This window comes from Rutidosis leptorrhynchoides, chromosome 11, assembly GCF_046630445.1.
Source record: "Rutidosis leptorrhynchoides isolate AG116_Rl617_1_P2 chromosome 11, CSIRO_AGI_Rlap_v1, whole genome shotgun sequence".
NCBI classification, from domain to species: domain Eukaryota; kingdom Viridiplantae; phylum Streptophyta; class Magnoliopsida; order Asterales; family Asteraceae; genus Rutidosis; species Rutidosis leptorrhynchoides.
Window position 1 is genome coordinate 252,760,001 of NC_092343.1, and position 10,000 is coordinate 252,770,000.

Sequence of the window (10,000 nt, forward strand, 5' to 3'; positions counted from 1 at the left end):
AAACTTGAAAGTATTCTTGATTTTATGAAACTAGAACTTTTGGAATTTATGAAGAACACTTAGAACTTGAAGATAGAACTTGAGAGAGTTCAATTAGATGAAGAAAATTGAAGAATGAAAGTGTTTGTAGGTGTTTTTGGTCGTTGGTGTATGGATTAGATATAAAGGATATGTAATTTTGTTTTCATGTAAATAAGTCATGAATGATTACTCATATTTTTGTAATCTTATGAGATATTTCATGCTAGTTGCCAAATGATGGTTCCCACATGTGTTAGGTGACTCACATGGGCTGCTAAGAGCTGATCATTGGAGTGTATATACCAATAGTACATACATCTAAAAGCTGTGTATTGTACGAGTACGAATACGGGTGCATACGAGTAGAATTGTTGATGAAACTGAACGAGAATGTAATTGTAAGCATTTTTGTTAAGTAGAAGTATTTTGATAAGTGTATTGAAGTCTTTCAAAAGTGTATAAATACATATTAAAACACTACATGTATATACATTTTAACTGAGCCGTTAAGTCATCGTTAGTCGTTACATGTAAGTGTTGTTTTGAAACCTTTAGGTTAACGATCTTGTTAAATGTTGTTAACCCAATGTTTATAATATCAAAAGAGATTTTAAATTATTATATTATCATGATATTATGATGTACAAATATCTCTTAATATGATATATATACATTAAATGTCGTTACAACGATAAACGTTACATATATGTCTCGTTTCAAAATCATTAAGTTAGTAGTCTTGTTTTTACATATGTAGTTCATTGTTAATATAATTAATGATATGTTTACTTATCATAATATCATGTTAACTATATATATAACCATATATATGTCATCATATAGTTTTTTTACAAGTTTTAACGTTCGTGAATCACCGGTCAACTTGGGTGGTCAATTGTCTATATGAAACCTATTTCAATTAATCAAGTCTTAACAAGTTTGATTGCTTAACATGTTGGAAACATTTAATCATGTAAATATCAATCTCAATTAATATATATAAACATGGAAAATTTCGGGTCACTACAGTACCTACCCGTTAAATAAATTTCGTCCCGAAATTTTAAGCTGTTGAAGGTGTTGACGAATCTTCTGGAAATAGATGCGGGTATTTCTTCTTCATCTGATCTTCACGCTCCCAGGTGAACTCGGGTCCTCTACGAGCATTCCATCGAACCTTAACAATTGGTATCTTGTTTTGCTTAAGTCTTTTAACCTCACGATCCATTATTTCGACGGGTTCTTCGATGAATTGGAGTTTTTCGTTGATTTGGATTTCATCTAACGGAATAGTGAGATCTTCTTTAGCAAAACATTTCTTCAAATTCGAGACGTGGAAAGTGTTATGTACAGCCGCGAGTTGTTGAGGTAACTCAAGTCGGTAAGCTACTGGTCCGACACGATCAATAATCTTGAATGGTCCAATATACCTTGGATTTAATTTCCCTCGTTTACCAAATCGAACAACGCCTTTCCAAGGTGAAACTTTAAGCATGACCATCTCTCCAATTTCAAATTCTATATCTTTTCTTTTAATGTCAGCGTAGCTCTTTTGTCGACTTTGGGCGGTTTTCAACCGTTGTTGAATTTGGATGATCTTCTCGGTAGTTTCTTGTATAATCTCCGGACCCGTAATCTGTCTATCCCCCACCTCACTCCAACAAATCGGAGACCTGCACTTTCTACCATAAAGTGCTTCAAACGGCGCCATCTCAATGCTTGAATGGTAGCTGTTGTTGTAGGAAAATTCTGCTAACGGTAGATGTCGATCCCAACTGTTTCCGAAATCAATAACACATGCTCGTAGCATGTCTTCAAGCGTTTGTATCGTCCTTTCGCTCTGCCCATCAGTTTGTGGATGATAGGCAGTACTCATGTCTAGACGAGTTCCTAATGCTTGCTGTAATGTCTGCCAGAATCTTGAAATAAATCTGCCATCCCTATCAGAGATAATAGAGATTGGTATTCCATGTCTGGAGACGACTTCCTTCAAATACAGTCGTGCTAACTTCTCCATCTTGTCATCTTCTCTTATTGGTAGGAAGTGTGCTGATTTGGTGAGACGATCAACTATTACCCAAATAGTATCAAAACCACTTGCAGTCCTTGGCAATTTAGTGATGAAATCCATGGTAATGTTTTCCCATTTCCATTCCGGGATTTCGGGTTGTTGAAGTAGACCTGATGGTTTCTGATGCTCAGCTTTGACCTTAGAACACGTCAAACATTCTCCTACGTATTTAGCAACATCGGCTTTCATACCCGGCCACCAAAAATGTTTCTTGAGATCCTTGTACATCTTCCCCGTTCCAGGATGTATTGAGTATCTGGTTTTATGAGCTTCTCTAAGTACCATTTCTCTCATATCTCCAAATTTTGGTACCCAAATCCTTTCAGCCCTATACCGGGTTCCGTCTTCCCGAATATTAAGATGCTTCTCCGATCCTTTGGGTATTTCATCCTTTAAATTTCCCTCTTTTAAAACTCCTTGTTGCGCCTCCTTTATTTGAGTAGTAATGTTATTATGAATCATTATATTCATAGATTTTACTCGAATGGGTTCTCTATCCTTCCTGCTCAAGGCATCGGCTACCACATTTGCCTTCCCCGGGTGGTAACGAATCTCAAAATCGTAATCATTCAATAATTCAATCCACCTACGCTGCCTCATATTCAGTTGTTTCTGATTAAATATGTGTTGAAGACTTTTGTGGTCGGTATATATAATACTTTTGACCCCATATAAGTAGTGCCTCCAAGTCTTTAATGCAAAAACAACCGCGCCTAATTCCAAATCATGCGTCGTATAATTTTGTTCGTGAATCTTCAATTGTCTAGACGCATAAGCAATCACCTTTGTTCGTTGCATTAATACACAACCGAGACCTTGCTTTGATGCGTCACAATAAATCACAAAATCATCATTCCCTTCAGGCAATGACAATATAGGTGCCGTAGTTAGCTTTTTCTTCAATAACTGAAACGCTTTCTCTTGTTCATCATTCCATTCAAATTTCTTCCCTTTATGCGTTAATGCAGTCAAGGGTTTTGCTATTCTGGAAAAGTCTTGGATGAACCTTCTGTAGTAACCAGCTAGTCCTAAAAACTGGCGTATGTGTTTCGAAGTTTTCGGGGTTTCCCACTTTTCAACAGTTTCTATCTTTGCCGGATCCACCTTAATACCTTCTTTGTTCACTATGTGACCGAGGAATTGAACTTCTTCCAACCAAAATGCACACTTTGAAAACTTAGCGTACAATTCTTCCTTCCTCAATACTTCTAACACCTTTCTCAAATGTTCACCGTGTTCTTGGTCATTCTTTGAGTAAATAAGTATGTCATCAATGAAAACAATGACAAACTTGTCAAGGTATGGTCCACACACTCGGTTCATAAGGTCCATGAACACAGCTGGTGCATTAGTTAAACCAAACGGCATGACCATAAACTCGTAATGACCGTAACGTGTTCTGAAAGCAGTCTTTGGAATATCATCTTCTTTCACCCGCATTTGATGATACCCGGAACGTAAGTCAATCTTTGAATAAACAGACGAGCCTTGTAGTTGATCAAATAAGTCGTCGATTCTCGGTAGTGGGTAGCGGTTCTTGATGGTAAGTTTGTTCAACTCTCGGTAGTCGATACACAACCTGAATGTACCATCTTTCTTCTTGACAAACAAAACAGGAGCTCCCCACGGTGATGTGCTTGGTCGAATGAAACCACGCTCTAAAAGTTCTTGTAATTGGCTTTGCAGTTCTTTCATCTCGCTGGGTGCGAGTCTGTAAGGAGCACGAGCTATTGGTGCAGCTCCTGGTACAAGATCTATTTGAAATTCAACGGATCGATGTGGGGGTAATCCCGGTAATTCTTTCGGAAATACATCGGGAAATTCTTTTGCAATGGGAACATCATTGATGCTCTTTTCTTCAGTTTGTACTTTCTCGACGTGTGCTAGAACAGCATAGCAACCTTTTCTTATTAGTTTTTGTGCCTTCAAATTACTAATAAGATGTAGCTTCGTGTTGCCCTTTTCTCCGTACACCATTAAGGGTTTTCCTTTTTCTCGTATAATGCGAATTGCATTTTTGTAACAAACGATCTCCGCTTTCACTTCTTTCAACCAGTCCATACCGATTATCACATCAAAACTCCCTAACTCTACTGGTATCAAATCAATCTTAAATGTTTCGCTAACCAGTTTAATTTCTCGATTCCGACATATATTATCTGCTGAAATTAATTTACCATTTGCTAATTCGAGTAAAAATTTACTATCCAAAGGCGTCAATGGACAACTTAATTTAGCACAAAAATCTCTACTCATATAGCTTCTATCCGCACCCGAATCAAATAAAACGTAAGCAGATTTATTGTCAATAAGAAACGTACCCGTAACAAGCTCCGGGTCTTCCTGTGCCTCTACCGCATTAATATTGAAAACTCTTCCACGGCCTTGTCCATTCGTGTTCTCCTGGTTCGGGCAATTTCTAATAATGTGGCCTGGTTTTCCACATTTATAACAAACTACATTGGCATAACTTGCTCCGACACTACTTGCTCCGCCATTACTCGTTCCGACACCATTTGTTCCTTTCGTTCTATTAACCCCTGGTCCGTAGACCTCACACTTCGCCGCGCTATGACCATTTCTTTTACACTTGTTGCAAAATTTGGTGCAGAACCCCGAGTGATTCTTTTCACACCTTTGGCATAGTTGCTTCTGATTGTTGTTGTTGTTGTTGCGGTTATTATTGTTGTTGGGATGATTGTTGTAGTTGCTGTTGTTGTTGTTGTTGTTGTTGGGCCGTTTGTTGTAGTTGCGATTGATGTTGCGATTGTTGGGATAATTGTTACGATTATTGTTGTAATTGCTGTTGTTGTTGTATTGGTGATTCTTATCACCGTTTTCCTCCCACTTTCTTTTGACTTGCTTCACATTGGCCTCTTCAGCAGTCTGTTCTTTAATTCTTTCTTCAATCTGGTTCACTAGTTTGTGAGCCATTCTACATGCCTGTTGTATGGAGGCGGGCTCGTGTGAACTTATATCTTCTTGGATTCTTTCCGGTAATCCTTTCACAAACGCGTCGATCTTCTCTTCCTCATCTTCGAATGCTCCCGGACACAATAGGCACAATTCTGTGAATCGTCTTTCGTACGTGGTAATATCAAATCCTTGGGTTCGTAACCCTCTAAGTTCTGTCTTGAGCTTATTGACCTCGGTTCTGGGACGGTACTTCTCGTTCATCAAGTGCTTGAATGCTGACCACGGTAGTGCGTACGCATCATCTTGTCCCACTTGCTCTAGATAGGTATTCCACCATGTTAACGCAGAACCTGTGAAGGTATGCGTAGCGTACTTCACTTTGTCCTCTTCAGTACACTTACTTATGGCAAACACCGATTCAACCTTCTCGGTCCACCGTTTCAATCCGATCGGTCCTTCGGTTCCATCAAATTCCAAAGGTTTGCAGGCAGTGAATTCTTTGTAGGTGCATCCTACACGATTTCCTGTACTGCTAGATCCAAGGTTATTGTTGGTATGTAGCGCAGCCTGTACTGCGGCTATGTTTGAAGCTAGAAAAGTACGGAATTCCTCTTCATTCATATTCACGGTGTGTCGAGTAGTCGGTGCCATTTCCTTCAAAATAATTAAATGGAACAAGTTAATCATACAGAATATTAAGAGTAGTTAATAGTATTTCGTAGCATAATATGAACTCATTTATAAAAGCTTTTTCTTCATATTAGCGTTTTATAAGTTTAAATTCGGGTAGTACCTACCCGTTAAGTTCATACTTAGTAGCTAATATACAATTCAACTACTACAATTCTATATGAAAAACTGATTATAATAATATTTCGCGTTCAAACTTTTATACAATATTTTACAAACTTACAATACCGCTTATTTTACATAAAGCATGAAATATAGCACACAATAACTTTGATACAAGATAGTTGTGAAGACAATTCTAGCTAGTACACAAGTCGTTCAGCAAAGGCAATAAAGACACGTAATTCATACGTCCAGAAACAAGTCATGCATTCTGGTTTTACTAGGACTACTTCCCATCCTTGGTCGTGTGCAACATAACCGTTATGGCCGTTGATAAGACAGCGTGTTGTAACGTCATCAAAGGGACGAGGGTTACGTAATGTCCAACAGTCCCGTAATAATCTAAAAACCTCATTTCTTACCCCAATTACCGACTCCGTCACTTGTGGAAACGTTTTGTTTAATAGTTGTAGCCCGATGTTCTTGTTCTCACTTTGGTGAGAAGCGAACATTACTAATCCGTAAGCATAACATGCTTCTTTATGTTGCATGTTAGCCGCTTTTTCTAAATCACGAAGTCCAATATTCGGATATATTGAGTCAAAATAATTTCTTAACCCGTTGCGTAAAATAGCATTTGGGTTCCCCGCAATATATGCGTCAAAGTAAACACATCGTAACTTATGGGTTTCCCAATGTGATATCCCCCATCTTTCAAACGAAAGTCTCTTATAAACCAAGACATTCTTGGAACGTTCTTCGAATGTCTTACAAACTGATCTCGCCTTAAAAAGTTGTGCCGAGGAATTCTGGCCGACTCTAGACAAGATTTCATCAATCATGTCTCCGGGTAGGTCTCTTAAAATATTGGGTTGTCTATCCATTTTGTGTTTTTAAACTGTAAAATAGACAAGAGTTAGATTCATAAAAAAATACTTATTAATACAAGCAATTTTTACATATATCATAAAGCATACGAACACTATATTACATATATTACACCACACGAATACAACTATCTTATTCCGACTCGCTCGTTTCTTCTTCTTCGGTTTTGGTTCGTTTTGCCAAGTTTCTAGGGATATATGATGTTCCCCTAATACGAGCCGTCGTGATCCACATTGGTTTAGAAAAACCTGGTGGTTTAGAGGTTCCCGGGTCATTGTTACAACTTAAGGACTTCGGGGGTTGACGATACATATAAAGTTCATCGGGGTTGGAATTAGATTTCTCTATTTTTATGCCCTTTCCCTTATTATTTTCTTTTGCCTTTTTAAATTCAGTTGGGGTAATTTCTATAACATCATCGGAATTCTCGTCGGAATCCGATTCATCGGAGAATTGGTAATCCTCCCAATATTTTGCTTCCTTGGCGGAAACACCATTGACCATAATTAACTTTGGTCGGTTAGTTGAGGATTTTCTTTTACTTAACCGTTTTATTATTTCCCCCACCGGTTCTATTTCTTCATCCGGTTCCGATTCTTCTTCCGGTTCCGATTCTTCTTCCGGTTCCGACTCTTCTTCCGGTTCCTCTTCGGGAACTTGTGAATCAGTCCACAAATCATTCCAATTTACATTTGACTCTTCATTATTATTAGGTGAGTCAATGGGACTTGTTCTAGAGGTAGACATCTATCACATAATATCAAACGCGTTAAGAGATTAATATATCACATAATATTCACATGTTAAAAATATATAGTTTCCAACAAAATTTGTTAAGCAATCATTTTTCAAGTAAACACGGTCGAAGTCCAGACTCACTAATGCATCCTAACAAACTCGATAAGACACACTAATGCAAAATTCTGGTTCTCTAAGACCAACGCTCGGATACCAACTGAAATGTCCCGTTCTTATTAATTAAAAACGTTCCATATTAGTTGATTTCGTTGCGAGGTTTTGACCTCTATATGAGACGTTTTTCAAAGAGTGCATTCATTTTTAAAACAAACCATAACCTTTATTTCATAAATAAAGGTTTAAAAAGCTTTACGTAGATTATCAAATAATGATAATCTAAAATATCCTGTTTACACACGACCATTACATAATGGTTTACAATACAAATATGTTACATCGAAATCAGTTTCTTGAATGCAGTTTTTACACAATATCATACAAACATGGACTCCAAATCTTGTCCTTATTTTAGTATGCAACAGCGGAAGCTCTTAATATTCACCTGAGAATAAACATGCTTTAAACGTCAACAAAAATGTTGGTGAGTTATAGGTTTAACCTATATATATCAAATCGTAACAATAGACCACAAGATTTCATATTTCAATACACATCCCATACATAGAGATAAAAATCATTCATATGGTGAACACCTGGTAACCGACAATAACAAGATGCATATATAAGAATATCCCCATCATTCCGGGACACCCTTCGGATATGATATAAATTTCGAAGTACTAAAGCATCCGGTACTTTGGATGGGGTTTGTTAGGCCCAATAGATCTATCTTTAGGATTCGCGTCAATTAGGGTGTCTGTTCCCTAATTCTTAGATTACCAGACTTAATAAAAAGGGGCATATTCGATTTTGATAATTCAACCATAGAATGTAATTTCACGTACTTGTGTCTATTTTGTAAATCATTTATAAAACCTGCATGTATTCTCATCCCAAAAATATTAGATTTTAAAAGTGGGACTATAACTCACTTTCACAGATTTTTACTTCGTCGGGAAGTAAGACTTGGCCACTGGTTGATTCACGAACCTATAACAATATATACATATATATCAAAGTATGTTCAAAATATATTTACAACACTTTTAATATATTTTGATGTTTTAAGTTTATTAAGTCAGCTGTCCTCGTTAGTAACCTACAACTAGTTGTCCACAGTTAGATGTACAGAAATAAATCGATAAATATTATCTTGAATCAATCCACGACCCAGTGTATACGTATCTCAGTATTGATCACAACTCAAACTATATATATTTTGGAATCAACCTCAACCCTGTATAGCTAACTCCAACATTCACATATAGAGTGTCTATGGTTGTTCCGAAATATATATAGATGTGTCGACATGATAGGTCGAAACATTGTATACGTGTCTATGGTATCTCAAGATTACATAATATATAATACAAGTTGATTAAGTTATGGTTGGAATAGATTTGTTACCAATTTTCACGTAGCTAAAATGAGAAAAATTATCCAATCTTGTTTTACCCATAACTTCTTTATTTTAAATCCGTTTTGAGTGAATCAAATTGCTATGGTTTCATATTGAACTCTATTTTATGAATCTAAACAAAAAAAGTATAGGTTTCTAGTCGGAAAAATAAGTTACAAGTCATTTTTGTAAAGGTAGTCATTTCAGTCGAAAGAACGACGTCTAGATGACCATTTTAGAAAACATACTTCCACTTTGAGTTTAACCATAATTTTTGGATATAGTTTCATGTTCATAATAAAAATCATTTTCTCAGAATAACAACTTTTAAATCAAAGTTTATCATAGTTTTTAATTAACTAACCCAAAACAGCCCGCGGTGTTACTACGACGGCGTAAATCCGGTTTTACGGTGTTTTTCGTGTTTCCAGGTTTTAAATCATTAAGTTAGCATATCATATAGATATAGAACATGTGTTTAGTTGATTTTAAAAGTCAAGTTAGAAGGATTAACTTTTGTTTGCGAACAAGTTTAGAATTAACTAAACTATGTTCTAGTGATTACAAGTTTAAACCTTCGAATAAGATAGCTTTATATGTATGAATCGAATGATGTTATGAACATCATTACTACCTTAAGTTCCTTGGATGAACCTACTGGAAAAGAGAAAAATGGATCTAGCTTCAATGGATCCTTGGATGGCTCAAAGTTCTTGAAGCAAAATCATGACACGAAAACAAGTTCAAGTAAGATCATCACTTGAAATAAGATTGTTATAGTTATAGAAATTGAACCAAAGTTTGAATATGATTATTACCTTGTATTAGAATGATAACCTACTGTAAGAAACAAAGATTTCTTGAGGTTGGATGATCACCTTACAAGATTGGAAGTGAGCTAGCAAACTTGAAAGTATTCTTGATTTTATGAAACTAGAACTTTTGGAATTTATGAAGAACACTTAGAACTTGAAGATAGAACTTGAGAGAGTTCAATTAGATGAAGAAAATTGAAGAATGAAAGTGTTTGTAGGTGTTTTTGGTCGTTGGTGTAT